Genomic DNA, 17537 nt, shown 5'->3' with positions numbered 1-17537 from the left:
ACCTTAAAAAAAATTAAAAATAAAATATTCATTATATATGTAGACCTTCTACGGGTTCATTAAATTGATCTCCACTTCTTGCCCAAATGTTATATAATTTCCATATTTTGAAGCTTCCTTGATTCATATCATATTCCGCACAAGAAAAAAAAAAAAATTGAGAGAGCGTAAAAAACAAATTCAAAAACATAGGGACAGATTTACAAATATTGTCTCATAGATGGTGCTAATTTAGACTACATAGTTTTAAAATGCACCATATATACCACAGATTTACCACAGTGGCTCTGCTGGATGATAAATCTAGTGCACCTTTAGACTGATCTCTAGGCTAAGGTGATACCACCTATTAATTGACTTAGTTTTAGGGCTAATTCCCACAGACAGAGAAGAACATTTACATAATCTCAAAAAGACATTTTTAGATCAGGGCTACCATCCCACCTCAATTGATGACCAAATCACCAGAGCCACCAGGATACCCAGGAATCAACTAGTCCAATACACAGAGAAGGAAGGAAATGATCGTGTGCCTCTAGTAGTGACCTATAATTCACAGCTAGAGGTGCTAAGAAAAACCACAAAGAAACTCCACCATACCCTGCACAAGGATGACCGTCTGAAAACCATATTCGCGGACCCTCGTCTTCTGTGTTACAGGCAACCTCCTAACTTGAGGAACTTTTTAATCAAGCGTGCATTACCCTCTGACACACAAAAAGGAACTTATCCCTGCAATGTAAGAAGCTGTAAGACCTGCTCACATGTATGGACCACAGACAGGATACGGATCCCCAACACACAGCAGGACTATAAGATCCCGGGGACATTCAGATGTTCCATGTCTAATGTACCTGATCCTGTGCAGTGAATGTCCTGTTTGGGGGCTTTATGTTGGGGAAACAAGACAAAAACTTGAGATCTCATCGCCACAAAATTAAAAAAAGAAAGACAGAAGTTCTTGCGGTGGAGCATTTTTCTAGTTATGGACACAACATAGAAGATATGAAAGTGAAAGGCAATTTCAAGTCACAAAGTCATAGAAGAATTTGGGAGTACAAATTTATAACAACTTTTGACGCTTTCAATAGAGGGCTAAACTCTTCATGAGGATTCATGTGTGACTGGGAAGTATGAGAAATCTATAGCACTGACAACACTGCTGTGACCCCCCAACACTAATTCAGGGACCATAAAGCCTTCACATCTGTATCAGTGACTCACATCTGTATCAGTGACTATTTAAAGATGTTTGTAACTCTGTTCTGGTATTCTTTTTAGTGCAAATTATTCGCATCCATGTCTGTGCCTTGTCATAAGTATTTGTATGTATATATATATATATGCCTCTTCGGATCTATTTCATTTAAGCCGGAAGCAGAGCCCTGCGTTGGTTCGGAAGCTTTCATTAACATCATGTATTTTTGTTAGCCATTAAAAGGTCTCATATCCACAAGATCACGTGGTTTCTCTTCATATAATGTTAAAAACGCATTGCATGGCATGAACATCCCAAGTTCGTGCGTTCTGATAAATTAGAGGCTCTATAGGAAAATATGGGCAATAAAAAAAGCTAAACACAGGCAGCGATGTTCAAATCCTGCAACATCGCAGGACAGAAAACATTGCAAATGCCAATGAAGCCCTTGAAAAGCATGGGTCTCATAATTCGGTGTTTTCTCGCACAACAGCATCGCTCAAAAATCGCGTGATTTTCTCGCAAATGTTTAGGCGGCCTTAGAGATGTATAACAAGAAAAAGTTGCAATTTGTTTACTGGCAAAACCCTACTTAAGCAACATTGTATTACTTTTTTTACAACAGAAAACTACCGCACAGCTGCGATAAATTCTCCCCAAAAGGGCATAATTACACCTACCCTAGGCTCAGTTTACACTGGCAAGCGTGATATCGGGCCATGAATCCCAGCCTGAAGTTGCGCTCACCAACATGCAAATATTGCTGCGGATGCGAAGAGTTTTTATTTCAAAATTGCATCGCATGACTTTGGGTAATTTTACAATGTGGCTGTCAGCCACGGCGGAGGATTGTAGAGTTTCCCCCATTGTTTTCAATGGGGAAACCTTGCATCGCACCATGTGCAACTAGCACGCGGCGCAATGCTGCCACGGGCCCCATTGAAAACAATGGGAGATGGGATATAACGACATGCACAAAAATAGAACATGCGGGAAAAAAATTCTCATATGTACGACCCCATTCCAAAGAATGGGGGTCATACTATTGTGAGAATATCGCTGGCCTAAGGGTAAAGTAAACCCTGAGCTCATCTAGCACCTCTGTGCACCAGATGGAAAGCCTACTGCAGCTGGAGTAGTACTACATGGAGCAGGTTTTTGCTATTATCTATGCCAGTTTTCAGCCATGCCCCAAATGGCATTTTTGGTGTATGTGCCAAAACTACAACTTTTGGATGCCAGCATTCTGGCATTCAGGGGCTCTTAAATAGGCCCCATAGTGTCTATAAGTGCATAAAACATGTCAGAACTGCAGTGCAAAGCACGGAAGACAGCTTCCTGGCACAGTTTTGTTAGTAGATTGCCCCACTAGTTTCTTTCTGTAGACAGAGGAACAACTTTTTGATTCTAGATTACTACATTGTGGCAAAACGCTATGGGAAGGTCATATAGTTAAGTTCTACTTACGGGCAACTCAGCCTTCATTTAAAGGGATCGTATTATGGCCTTATGCACACAGCACTCGGGAATTCTGCATGCAGATTTCCGCCGTGTATGACCGGCGAGTCATAGCATAAATGAATTATAAATGCTTGCGGTAAATCACATATTCAATGGTTTTTCCGCGCAGATGTACGCCAATCAGCCACACGGAAAAAAAATCGCAAGCCCAACGCTGCCTTCCCCCACCTCCCTGCCTAGTCTCCAAGAAACCTGAGAAGTATCTGCCTATAAATCCACAATGTAAATGCGGCTGCATTACGGATCAGACGCTTCCATAACGATCAATGGAGCCCGTCTGCGCGGAATCCATGCTAAAATGAAGCATGATGCGATTTATTTTCCGCTTGCAGAATCCGCAAACCAAGTCCGCTTGTGTGCGTGGAGCTGAGGACGTTCCATCATTTCCTCTGGGCGACTTGAACAAGGGATCTCCCGCGTGGGTGCCGATCGCAGATTCCGCAATTCAAATCTGCCCGTGTGTATGAGGCCTATGGCAGACAGTTCCTTTCATACTAAAAGCACCGCGGCAATCAGTTGTTCATCCTCTTGCCTGGCAAACTTGCAGATTTTAGCCAAGGTAAGTCACAGCCCGCCCATCACAGGATGCTACTAAGATTTTTTTTCTTTTTTTACTTCTGGCCAATCTTGTGATTTTTGTGCAAATTTTTAAATATTATGTGGGGCAAAATCTGCCAGGTTTTGACAATTCTAAAAGTGTAATTTTATATAGGGCATTGAAAAGTGATGATACACCCTGAAATAGTACCAAAAAAAGACTAAAATTCACTAAATCAAATGTAGCCCAAATATCTGGCCATGTGTTTTCATTACGCAGCCTAAGTGGAACCAACGAAGTAAAGCAATAAGTCCTGAGCGTTCGCTGGCACCAAGGGTAGACGTAGCGCTGCCAGCATGTGTTTTTAATCTGATTAATGGTGATCTGTTTTGATAGCTCTGACTATTGCGAGAGTTAATTGGATAAAGTTTTAGTTGGGAACACACAAAATTAATTAACAAGGGCAGAGTTGTAGATGGGTAAACCCTCCATTACGTATAAGTGCTCCGGTCCACTGCGAACACAGCGCACACTTGCTTTTCTTACATAAGGGATGGCAATGTAAATGCTTCTAATAAACCACAACAGAAAATTAAAGTTGTATAGAGTTAGAATAAAGGGTCCTCTTTTTGCAGAAACAGCGCCATGTTTGATGATGGCTGTGTCTGGTATTGCAGCCTCATCCTATTATTGCAATACAAAAGGAAGACCGTGGGTGATAACGGCGATTTTCTGGAAAAAGAAAACACTCTTTTTTCTGATCTTCTATTTTGTGTACACAGTTCTAATGCAGACTTACATGTCTCCATGGTTACAGACTACAAACAAACACCGTGTAGTCTGATCGTGTGGACATTCTACTGTCTATAGTTTATCAAGAAGAGGAGACAGAAAGTGTGGAGGAACACATGACTTAACAATTAGACTACACAGGGTTTCTATGTGGCCTGTAACTATAGAGAGACATAGGCCTGTGTAAGGTGCTAGCACTGACTATGCTGCCCCTTACAGACAGAAGCTTCTTACAGCTGAAGAGGCTGTGCTCCTGAATTGGGCAAAGTCCCATCTCCCTTGCTCATAATACAGCAGGGAGTATTGAGGCAAGCAATGTAAAAAGGCTCCGTCCACATAAACTTGCCCACATTATGTACAAGTGTAGGGGCGAAGCCTTGAAGCCCCCCAATTGATATGGCCGGTGGTCATCTTAGCCATATAAATAGAATTAAAGCTGCACCACAGCTCTGCCTGTGGTCACAGCTCAGAGAGAGGCAGCAGTGGCCTTACCAGAGGGAGACAGCATCCAGAGTGAGTGGCCAAGCAGAACCAGTACCCAAAGTGGTGGAGGCCGAGCCAGGAAGAGCCCAGTGACCACACCACTGGGGACCAAACTAATGTTGGTGCCAGGAACCATCACCTTGACAGAGCTGCAGGATCCAGACCCAAAGCTGTGAGAAACATGAGACTACTTTCTGAACAACCAGTATACAAACTGACAGACTTTTAGACTGTGACTGACTTGATGGACTGAGGGAACATCTCCCTGAGGGTTTGTAACTATACTTGGAATGCGATGCCTTGGCCTATTTGTAATCCGTGTTATGTAAAGAAATATTATCTATTGAGAATGAGGAAGATAGATGTTGGGTAACGTGGTTGTGATGGGACAGCAAGGTACTTGACCATGGGCACCCCAATTAAAAAAGACATCAACAAACTGGAGCAAGTTCAGAGAAGAGTAACCAAGATGGTGAGTGGTCTACAAATCCTGTCCTATGAGGAACGGTTAAAGGATCTGGGAAGGTTTAGCTTGCAAAAAAGAAAGCTGAGAAGAGACTTAATAGCGGTCTACAAATATCTGAAGGGCTGTCACAGTGCAGAGGGATTAGCCCTATTCTTATCTGCACAAGGCAAGACTAGAAGCAATGGGATGAAACTGAAAGGCAGGAGACACAGATTAGATATTAGACAGTGAGGGTGATCAATGAGTGGAACAGGTTACCACGGGAGGTGGTGAGTTCTCCTTCAATGGAAGTCTTCAAACAAAGGCTGGACAAACATCTGTCTGGGATGATTTAGTGATATTGATCAGGGGTGTCGGACCCAATTACCCTGGATGTCTCTTCCATTCTATGGTGATAATGGTGGATTGGATTAATGCTCTGCATAATGTGTGGATGCTTCTACCTACTACCTACCTACCGACCTACTGGCTAGGCTAAAATGATTCGATGTGGACCAATGAGGAATGATAACTGGCAGTATGATTATGGTTATTAAAGTCGAAGTTCCTTGTCACTTTGATAAGTTGTCTATGTTGTACGTGTGAATTGCCATTAAAGCTCATAACTTTAAAGTAGAAGTACCACCTGCTATGAAGTAAATGCAGCTCACTTCCGTTTTTAGTAAAGCTTGTTGATTCAAATGATGAGTGCTGCCTTGCCACCATCTGTCATGGTGCACCATCACGCAACCTGCAACACCGGCATGTATCATCAGCATAGGAGCCGGATGCACAATTCTGAAGGAGATTTCTATCAAGAGGCAAACCAATCAGCAGATGCTGGAGGTATCACTATAAACAGTTCCATATGGTATGTTGGCGGACAATTTGGTAATATCTATGTTTTCTGGGTGTCCCTCTTCTATATGTTATCCATGAGTCTTACCCGCTACTCCATACGCCATGTCCTTACATTGGCTACTCTCTTCTTTGGTAGGACATACATTCAGACACAATAAAGAGGGTATTTCATACAGGCTGAATGTCTTAGGCTTGCCACCCGTTTACTGGGAAGTCTGGCTTTTTTCCCCCTCCAGTGTTGTAGGGAAAAACCAGAGGGTCTCTTTTCTGTAGGGTCATTCATGGCATCCTGCACATCTGTTCTGATGCTAGAAGTCCCCCGGTGGTGGACAGAAAAATGTTGCAGGCAGTGTTTTTCTATACGGTTACGGACCAGTGTACAAACTACCCTAAAATGACATCAGTTGTGTCCAACTTCAGCTTGAAAACACTGCCCGGACACAACTAAGTTATGGAAAATTACAATAAAGGGGTTGCTTTCATGACCATCTAGTTCAGCCTGTTTTGACCCCCCTCCCTCAGTCTTGTTGATCCAGAGAAAGGAAAAAAAAACCAATGAGGGAGAAGTCAATTTCCATCATTTTGGGGGATAATAATCCTTCCCGACTCCATAATTGCAATCATAATAATCTCTGGATGAGTCAGTGGGACCTGGGACTCCCAGCCGCCCATTCTTATTTTGGCATTATAGTAATTTGTGTAGAACTGTACCCATTTTCAGGAGTCTAGTGTATGCCAATGACCCATGTCCTGCTTTCCAACTGAGGTGTATTGTTCATCAGGGGTCAGCACCTACCGGTGTGCAGTACGCATTTCCAGAGAAGGTGGCATCCATTTATCAAAACTTTCTAAGGCTGCTTTCTCGCGGGGTAGAATTGCTGCAGGCAAGAATTCTGTGGTGGCTATATCTGGACAGGCAATGTGGGGAGGTGTGTGTGTGTACAAGAGGTCCATGCAAAGACATGGGAGAAGATTCCCTTAGTCATGAGAATGTTCGCAGGTGTGAAGCCCCACCCTCTCTCTAGCCCAATGCATAGGAGATTTTGGTGCCCTACAGGGAGAATATAAAAGGCTGCAGCAGCGTTACAGCTCCAGTCCCAGATACAGAGGCCAGTAGCATTAGTGTGTGTATGTGTTGCTCAGACGCAGCAGTAAAGATGGCCCATGCAGTTCATTGCGGCCAGTGAGTATGGGTACCCTAGAGCTGCCCCCATGCTGGAGGAAAGCTGCATTCATGAGATGACCAGAATCGTCCTGATGACCTGGGGGCTAAGTCAGACTTTGTAAAAGACGAGGGAATCTCTCTTTCCCCAGGGGACTCAGGCCCTGAAAGCCACTGACAGCACCGTGGACCCAGTCCAACATGACAATTAGGGTGCGCATACTACAGAGACTATAACGAACGCTTATAGGCTAGGGGTTATAATTCACCTTGGACTTACACAATGAGAGTTATACGAGGTACACCCAATGGAACTTATATAAGGTCCACACAACAAGATTTATGAGGTTTGTTAATGCGATGTACATGACACTGTGACTGCAGATAGGACACTTCAGGGTTATTAACAGCGCCATTGAGAGATGTGAGATGGAAATGTATGTGAGATATCTGTTCACACTTACGGTGTGTGAGTCCACAGTAGGGTGGAGCTCCAAAATTTAGAATGTACTCTGGCACTCATGGTGCATTAGGCCGCGAAGTAGCGATACTGCGGACCTTGTAGAAATAGTATGGAGTATGACATTTGAATATTGAGTATTAGTACTATGATATAAGTCACTGGATAGTACAAAGTGCCCTGTCACCCCGAGGAAGGAGAAAAATGTACCCCTGCACCTCTGGTGCATTTAACCCACATGCAGCAGAATACCGGGACGGAGATACCTGCTATTGGTGTGTGACTTCTGGTTTTAGTTTACGTGATGTTTAAAGTAATGGTACATAGTATGCTATGCTATGCCGAAAAAAGACAAATGTCCACCCAGTTCAGCCTGTTTCCACCCCCCTCCTTTGTTGGTACCCAACAGGCTAATTAACCTGTCCGTTCAGTAAAATATATTGCCTCCACCTCCTTCTGTCATCCTGAACCTGTGTCGCACCACCACCCATGAACGGTTACATGTGGACACACAACAGTCCTCTGGACTGTAACTTGCCTGGGCCGTTTCAGAACATTGTTGCCTTGTACTGGTCCCATCCTTCTTCTCCCATTAACGCTTCCCTTGCAATAGGCAAGGAGACTACAATTCAGTTGACTCTGGAGTTTGCTACTTACTGGCACACGCAGTAATGCTCTTCGAGTAGCTCGGCTCAATTTAGCTTGCGGCCCTGTCGAAAACCAACCTGGCCAAAACCAGTCCAAGAATCTTCGATGACGCGGATGCCTGTGAAAGCAAAAAGGAAAATAATGGCCAAATTAGTGGTGCCCTTCCCCGAGGTTCTTGATGTTCCCGACCCTCTAAAACTGAACTGTTCTCTCCGATCCCAGCAAGTGGGATCCTATCAATCAGACACTAATAGTAATAACAACAGTTTGGGATATTATAGGATAAAAGAAGCCATAACACAACATATTTTCTAATAATCTAACACAAAGATATATTTTTTTAGTCTATTTGGCCTGAATATTCATTAACCCTCCAAGAATCCTCCAGAAATATGAATGATGGTGATGTTATCTCTTCCAAGAAAAACTTTTGCAATCGATACTTTGCAAGTATCTGTCACTTCGGGTTATCTACATCCGGTTGATTCATTCATCAAAATAAAAGATTTTTGACATTTATAAAGGAAGCGTGATGGGATGTGAACTGACGTGGGTGTTTGGTATGTGGGGAGCAGCGGGGGAGGGGTAGGGGGTTACGTACTCTATATAAAGTCTCAGTTTAACCCTTGTATCCATCTAAGCATAACTATTCCAGCTTTATGGAACATAAAGGGCGTACATTAGGATTCGGGTAGACATTAGGATCTGCTACAAAGTTGCAGTCTGTCTTCCATAGAACATTCGACTGTATGCTCCGCATGCTTTATGAACTGGTATAAAAGAAGATATTAGAATTTAATCTTCAATAAAAACAGCAATTTTGTTAAACGTTAAGGGAATGTATCAGAATGCGGGAAGGAAGACAAAGGGAAGGAATACTCAATACCATTTTATACGCCATAAAAATATCAGAAGTGTCCTCTACATAATTGCCACTGGTGGGTTGCCTATTATGTTTATAGGAAAATGGTTTAATAACTGGTTTCCTCACTAGTCTTCATTGATAGCTCAGCGCTCTTCAAGGTAGATTTAACTTAATAGAGAGCATATTTCTTTATTACTATAATGGAAAGCGATGGCAACGAATAAAAACTAAGGTATTGTCCACATTTACTCGGTAGTCGCTTACTCGGCAGACAGCGAGCGGTCGGTTTAATTAGAATTTATTCTTTAGTTCTTCCTATTGTTTATAGGGCGGGACGCTGATGAATCCAAATCAGGTTTCTAGAGTTATTGATGCCTTGTTAAACCATATAAGAAATGTCATCCTACGTACGGGTGAGGTGTGAAGATGAGGAAGAGGTGAGTGTATCGTTTAAAGGGACACTCCAGGTAAAAATGAAATGCCATGTTAGCTTGGCTGGCCTTAGCTAAGTGCGAACCGTGCCGTCGGTGCTACAATATTTAGGTTATGAGCTTGGTTTGGGGCTATATTTATGTTATGAACTTGGTTCTGGTATTGTACCTACTGTATTTACTAAGGTTGGTTTATGCTGTATTTGTGTTATGAGTTTAGTTCAGGTAATATATTCATGGTATGAGCTTGGTTCTGCTTCTGCATGTATGCTATGAGTTTGGTTCTGGTACTGTATTTATATTATTCGCTTAGTTCGGCTGCAGTATTTATGTTATGAGCTTGGTTCTGGTATTGTACCTATGTTCTGAGTTTGGGACATGTTCTAGTTATATTATGAGCTTGCTTCTGGTATTGTACCTATGTTCTGAGTTTGGGACATGTTCTAGTTATATTATGACCTTGCTTCTGGTATTGTGCCTATGTTCTGAGTTTGGGACATGTTCTATTTATATTATGAGCTTGGTTCTGGTATTGTACCTATGTTCTGAGTTTGGGACATGTTCTAGTTATATTATGAGCTTGCTTCTGGTATGCTCCTATCTTAGTGCTCTCTGCACAAGTAGAATACAGGAAGACTGCCTACCAGTGCAATATATATGTTTTTTTTCATTATGACAGGGGCTCCCAAGAGAATTCTGCATAGGGTGTCGTTTAACCTAAGCGGCACAGAGAGGGCAGGATATGACATAGTGATTCTCTTTCTGGTGGGTTTTTGAATCCTTGTGTCATGCTCCAATCACTTTGACTCTGAGTTGTCTACATTTATCAAAACTTTCTAGATGACATTGTTGACGATAGCACTTGCAGAGGAATTACTAAGGTCTAAAATTTTATGGACACAAACCACAAGGTGTACTGTCTGTCCCCCCCACACTAAAATAATTATTTTTATATAATATATTTAATTATAGTTATTAAATAATACCACCAGTACAAACAAATACCTCCATATAGTAATTAAAGGGGTTGTCCCGCGCCGAAACGGGTTTTTTTTTTTTCAACCCCCCCCCCATTCGGCGCGAGACAACCCCGATGCAGGGACGTAAAGAAAGCTTACCGGAGCGCTTACCTTAATCCCCGCGCTCCGGTGACTTCTATACTTACCGGTGAAGATGGCCGCCGGGATCCTCTTCCTCCGTGGACCGCAGCTCTTCTGTGCGGTCCATTGCCGATTCCAGCCTCCTGATTGGCTGGAATCGGCACGTGACGGGGCGGAGCTACACGGAGCCGGCATCCTGCACGAGAGGCTCCATAGAAGAAAGCAGAAGACCCGGACTGCGCAAGCGCGGCTAATTTGGCCATCAGAGGCCGAAAATTAGTCGGCACCATGGAGACGAGGACGCCAGCAACGGAGCAGGTAAGTATAAAACGTTTGATAACTTCTGTATGGCTCATAATTAATGCACAATGTATATTACAAAGTGCATTAATATGGCCATACAGAAGTGTATAGACCCACTTGCTGCCGCGGGACAACCCCTTTAAGTACTCCATCTATGCTGTTACTGAATAAAACACACTATGCAAAAACCAATTGTCAGGGATCAAACTCGGGACCTCCTGCACTCCAGTCTGCAGCCCTTTCCACTGAGCCACTCAGGACTTGGACAGTTACTCTGTTAAACACCTTGCAATGTTTCTATGGTTCCTGATCTGTTTCCTTGTCTTGGCTCCGCCCTGCTCCTAATTGGCGCCCTGCATTATATAAACCTTGCCCAGTCTCTCCTCCAGTGCATGATTATTGTGCTGCACAGTGTTAGTCAAGCTCCTCTCTTGCCTGCTCCTCGACAAACCTAACTGAGACCTGCCAATACCGACCTCTGGCTTTTCCTGACTATTCTCCAGACCTGCGGCTACCACACCTACAGTTCCAATCCAGTGCCTGAATGCTACACCAATATTACCAATAATACCACTATATAAGGTTCAAATAATACCGCCCCATCATGGTCACATATTACCATCACATAGTGACTGAATAATACCACCATACTGTTACTAAATAAAATGCTCTGTACTGCACAAAGACTGATGTCATCAATGATACCACTATACAAGACCCAAATAACACTTCCGCCCTATGATTACTGCCATTACAACTAAACAGCAACTGAATAATTACCTTCATTCCGTTTATTGTATACAACACACTACTGTACACTGTACAAAGATCAATATTACAAATGATACCGCTATATAAGGCTCAAGTAATACCGCTATGCCATGACTACTACCATTACCACTAAACAGAGACTGAATAATACCACCATAATGTTACTATACAAAGACCAATATTACCACCATATAGTGGAAGATACCCGTTCTGCACAGGTCCTCTGCAGACCATATTAGTGCATTTGGCTGTAGTGTGTTTGTGATAGGTACGTTAGATTGTGACCCTCACAGGAACTAATGTGAGTGATGAAAAATGTGTATTGTAGAATGAGTTCCCACAATAAAAGAGAAATAACTACATGCCCTAGATATGTACCTAGATATGGTTTCCCCCCAGCTGATTGTCAGAGAAACTAGACCTACAGCAATCAACGGCCTGGGATAGTTTGATTGTTGGGAATCTTACTGCTGAGACCCCCAACAATCCCGAGAACGGAATTCCCATGGTCAATGCGACCAGCAGCTATACACAGTTTAAAGGTTATTCCCAAAATTGACATTTACTGCCTTTCCATAGGATAGGTGAGAAACGTCTGATCGGTAGGGTTCACACTGCCAAGACCTTTACTGACCCAGAGAATGGCTGGTCCTGTGTCCCCCTCCTCTCCTCCTCACTGCACCCTCAAAGTGACATGAAGACTGAATGGAGTGGTGACCAAGCAAAACATGGTGGCACTCCATTCATTTCAACGGGGCTGACAGAAATAACTGAGAACAAGCGCTTGGCTATTTCCATTGAAGATGAATGGAGCAGCACCAACCGCTGCTCCACTCAATCTCCTCCTTGTTGTGGGGATTGCAATGATCCCACAGTGAAGAGAAGAGGAAGACTCAAGACCCCTATTCTCGGGATCGGTGAGTTCTCGGAATCTTCTCACATATCCTATGGATAGTTGGTAAAAGTCAATCTTAGAAATATCCCTTTAACTGTCCAAAGCTGCTTGTGGCATTGACAAAAAGTACAGTAGGGAGACATACGGCCGACTAGTTAAAATCTCATGTCTATGTTTGGCTTCTGTCTGCCCAAATTCCGGGTCATCACCGAGCCTCCTCATGTACTGAACTGACAGTCAACTATACATCTATTTATAAAACGCCGTTACATTTCCTAATGAATAACTAACATCTAGTCTTGAGTTCACGCTGAATTAATCAGAATCAGTTCTTTCCTTCATGGAGTCCAAGCAATTAATTTGGTGTATTTTAAGAGAAAGATATTCTTTAATTAGATTTTGATGATGAAACTCAGTAAAAAAAAAACCCTCCTGTAATGTTCTGCCACACTAGACTCATATACTCCGCCGTCCTCGGGGTCTTTTCAGAACACTAAACACAGAAACACATTGACCACCTGCAACTTAGGCGAAGGAGATTAATTAAAACTTAAAAGCTTCCTCATTTAGTGAGGAATAACAGTTGTAACTAATGAAGGTGCCAGGCCTTAAATAAAGACACCATTTGAAAGTGATGGCTGCCTGCTGGACAAAACGGAGAAGACGGGGGAACGTCACCTTTAATATCCGGAAAAAAGAATCATTGCGGTGTTTTTAAAAAATTGTCATCTGATACAAAAAACTTTAAAATTCCTTTTTCTACTTTGCAATATGTAGTATGCTACATTACACAATTCACAATGCGAAACACTCAACAACCAACTCATTAGAGACCCCCACCTAGTAGCACGTTGGACCTCCTTTGTTGCTCGGAACCGCGGCAATTCATCATGATGTAAATTCCACCAGGTGAGGATATCATTCTGCAGGAATATCGGCCCCGGCGGACAGGAAGCTACATCTGCAGGTTAGATGGAGGTGCTGACATGTTGTGACCAGCTGACAGGAAGGGGTCAGCGATTTATGCTGCTTGTGCCAAATTCTGACCTCCCATCAGCACGGTGCAGCAGAAATCTGGATTGATCTGACCAGATGATATTTTTCCGCTGCTCAGTGATACATGTTTTGCACTCTGTTGCCCATTGGAGTCTCGCCTTTCTGTTTCTCTTAGACTCAATGGGGCTGGAACTGGTCATCTGCTGTGACAGACCATCTGTGATAAAGAACGGAGAGTTGTGTCTTCAGAGACATTAGTTGGAGCGTTAACATTGTATTCAGCTACAATTTACATGACTGTGTAGTGTCTGTTCATCAGAATGATTCCAGACATCCTCCTCTGACCCCTCTTGATGACAAGAGGTTATATCCACAGGATCCCCTTTAGCTGGATTTTTATCCTTGATCACGCCATTCTCGGTATACTCTCCGCACCCCACAAGCTTGGCAGGGAAATCCTGGCCCCGACTAGTCGCTCAGATTGCTTGATTTTCCCATTGTAATGTGGATTCACACTGACACATAACTTCTTCAAAGATACTACCGACAACAATGATGGTTCTCATTGAAGAGATCCAGCGGTGTAAGGAGACTAACTTCAGGCGGTACTCCATGGAAAAATATATGTAAATGATCTGTTCTCTAACTGCGCCTCATGTCATCCAGCCAACCACTGCTCTGCTAACTACTGAACCCAAAAACACAGTTGTCTACTGATGGATGTCTCTTCCTTTTGATAGTGTCTGTGGTTTGGCTGGTAAGGGTGGACACTCACTAGTGATATTTTCTCTCTTGCGCTGTGAGAGCACGAGAAAATTCTCGCCTCGCAGCGCAAGAGAGACGCCGGTATAGAACCGGCATATCGCAAGTGGTTTCAATGGGGCCAGCGGGGACCACGGGGATGAAGGAATCCTCTGCCACAGCTGTGAAAGCTGTGACAGCTGTGGCAGAAGTCCGCGGCATTCTATTCCATTGCTTTCAATGGGATCGGCACTGCTGCCGATCCCATTGAAAGCAATGCTTTCTGCCAAGCCCCGCAGAATGAGCGCCGGAGAGGTGAGTACATTTTTTAAAATTTTTTTACACACTTTTTCCTGATTATCAGGGAAGGGCTTATATTTCAAGCCCTTCCCCGATAATCATTCCGCGGGGCTTGGCAGAAACCATTGCTTTCAATGGGATCGGCAGCAGTGCCGATCCCATTGAAAGCAATGGGATAGAATGTCGGGGACTTCTGCCACAGCTGTGACAGCTGTGGCAGAGGATTCCTTCATCCCCGCGGTCCCCGGGGGGATGAAAGAAGCTCCATCCACAGCTGTTACAGCTGTCACAGCTGTGGCAGAAGTCCCCGACATTCTGCATCTCTTTTCAATGGGGCTAGCACTGCTGCCGCTGGCCCCATTGAACAGACTGGCGATACGCCGGCGTCATACCGACTTTTTTCTCGCACTGCGATGCGAGACTTTAACTTTACTCTCGCATCACAGTGGAGAAAAAAACACCAGTGAGCGTCCACCCTCAGGGCTCCTTTCCACTGGCGAGGTAATCACACATTTTCAGTGCGATGCGAGAGTGCGAGCTCTCGCAGGAAAGTCCCACACATTGTTCTATGACAACCTTTCCTCTAGCGATGTTTAAGGGCAAGCTGCGATGCGAGGATTAAAAATCGCAGCAGGAGGATTGTTTCAACGTTTTGCATTTTTCTGTCACCCATTCAGTGCAATGGCAAAACAGATTCTCGCTTCGCAACGCAAAAGCTTGCGATTTTGCTGCGTTGCGATACGATTTTAACATTGCGATTTTCTCGCAGAGATATCGCTATCGCCAGTGGAAAGGAGCCCTAAATAGTTTCGCTTCTTCTGCAGAGCTAATTTGCTTACTATTTTACCATGGAGCATTGCCTAAAGAAAATGTCCTTACACCGCTGGATCTCTTCTATGAGAACTAGTGCCCCTCAGAACTGCATCAAAGTCATCTCATCCATTCAACTAGTACCTTGCTGTGTAATGCAGAATGCTGGTGTGATGTTATATGGCATGGCAGTAATCAGAAGGAGGCAATAAGGTGCCGCAAATCCAAAAACCTTATTGTGCATATCATACTCAGTTTTCTCCATTGGAGGCACTCTACTTGTAACTTTGCAAACAGTTCTAAACAGCTCTGGAAGTTCTAGCACCTGCTACGATAGCACCAACAAATGGGCCTGGCACACACAAGGATATAGTCTCTTATGGTCCATCAGCCTCACATGGGGGTCTTCCTGATATAGGGTGAATGACGTTGACTCACAGGAGCTCTTATTCCTGGATGGCTGTTCACCAGATATAATACCAAGGGTCTGCAACCAACCCATCACAACACCATTCCATGGTCCTCAACCCTGCCAAGGGTCCGTTTCAAGTAAGCTCCTTCACCAGTTACACACCGATAAAGCACCGATAAAATAGCTGTTTACAGATGGGTATCTCTTGTTTGACTGGTATGAGGTAGTTCTCTTCCTTTTGGAGGGGAGCTAATTTGCATAGTAAATGTACAATAATGCACCAAGGAGATGTCTCATTGGAGTTATGGTAGCTTTCACCTTTAAATATCTTCATTAGGTGTAAACAGTGTTAAGGGTCTTACATTGGGCATTTCTTCAAAACCAACAGAATATATGAAGTACTCTCAAGTCTTATCACTTGTTAGTTCTCATTGACGGAAGAAGAACCTCAAACTTTTTCTTCCACCTGCACTGTCCTAATAGAGAAACAGGGAAGATTAAAACTTCTGCCACTCGCGGTGTCGGGAGCTGCAGGATAGCTAATAGACTGGCAGAATTGTTTTGCTTGGAATGGTTCAACACTTGTGACATTCCCTTCACAGTCTTTAGAAAGCCTATAACAAGCATGAAATAGATCAGACAAGAAGGAATGTAGCAGAGTAATTTGTAAGTGTTGCATGCATGAATTTTCTCAAAAACCATCACACAGATTTGCACATTGAAATGTAAATCCCCACATAAGCTCTATATATATCTTAAGATTCCCTACATCTTTCAATAGGATTATTCACACCATATTTTCTTGTTATTGGAACCTTAGTTAACCCATTTCTCCATTTCTTTATTTAATCATATGGATACTCTTGATACCTAGGAAACAAAAGCATGATAATTTGGCTTTATGGAAGGAGCCTGGCATTTTCCAGGTTTTCTTCTTAGTACAATGAATTTAATTTTCTATGTACACCTATCAGACATATCACTTAAGGTTCCTTCTTGTTAGTCATATTGACTAAACTCAGCTTAACCCAGTGATGTTGTACTTGTACTCAGTGGAAGTGGGTGTCAGACTAGAGTACCTTGGGCCAATTGGAGAAAATTGTTCTGTTGGCCCACCCTTCAATAACAGAAAACATTGGGTAAAGGGCTAACTCATCTAGATATGAGCAAACTTTTGAAATGTCTGGTTCAGTCGGTTCGCTCATCCTCCACTCAGTGGTTAGTACTGTTGCCTTGGGTTAAAAACTGATTAATGACAACATCTGCATGGATGTTTGTGTGGGTTACTACAGACATTTATACAAACTCCATGCTAACCACAAAGCCACCATACTTCTTCTTTCTTGTCCTCCTCTGGATGAGGAGAAGAATAAGAATAAGAAAGCAGTCTCCTCCTCCTCCTCCATCTTCTTCTTCTTCTCTGTCTTCTTATTTTCCTCCTCCTGTCTTCTTCTTCTTCTCCTCCTATGTCTTCTTCTCATTCTCTGTCTTCTTCTCCTCCTCCTCTGTCTTCTTCTTCTCCTCCTCTATCTTCTTCTTCTCCTCCTCTGTCTTCTTCTTCTCCTCATTCTCTGTATTCTTCTTCTCCTCCTTCTCCTCCTCATTCTCTGCCTTCTCCTCCTTCTGTCTTCTTCTCCTCCTTCTTTGTCTTCTTCTTCTCCTCCTCATTCTCTGCCTTCTCCTCCTTCTCTGTCTTCTTCTCCTCCTTATCTGTCTTGTTCTTCTCCTCCTCCTCTGTCTTCTTCTCCTCCTTCTCTGTCTTCTTCTTCTTCTTCTGTCCTCTTCTCCTCCTCCTCCTCTGTCTT

General features: G+C 43.3%; 1 long non-coding RNA gene across 1 annotated transcript in view; it reads right to left on the bottom strand.

Annotated features, from left to right (window-relative positions):
* The window catches only part of LOC136609346 (uncharacterized), a 43246-nt gene that overhangs the window by 23090 nt on the left and 2619 nt on the right, over positions 1-17537 (bottom strand). Inside the window, exon 2 of the long non-coding RNA XR_010790044.1 lies at positions 8118-8226. This is a non-coding gene — a long non-coding RNA (uncharacterized lncRNA). The remainder of the gene's footprint in view (positions 1-8117; positions 8227-17537) is intronic.

Source organism: Eleutherodactylus coqui, chromosome 1 (genome assembly GCF_035609145.1).
Source record: "Eleutherodactylus coqui strain aEleCoq1 chromosome 1, aEleCoq1.hap1, whole genome shotgun sequence".
NCBI lineage: Eukaryota > Metazoa > Chordata > Amphibia > Anura > Eleutherodactylidae > Eleutherodactylus > Eleutherodactylus coqui.
The sequence above is the reverse complement of the archived record's forward strand: the minus strand, read 5'-3'. Positions and strand labels throughout refer to the sequence as shown.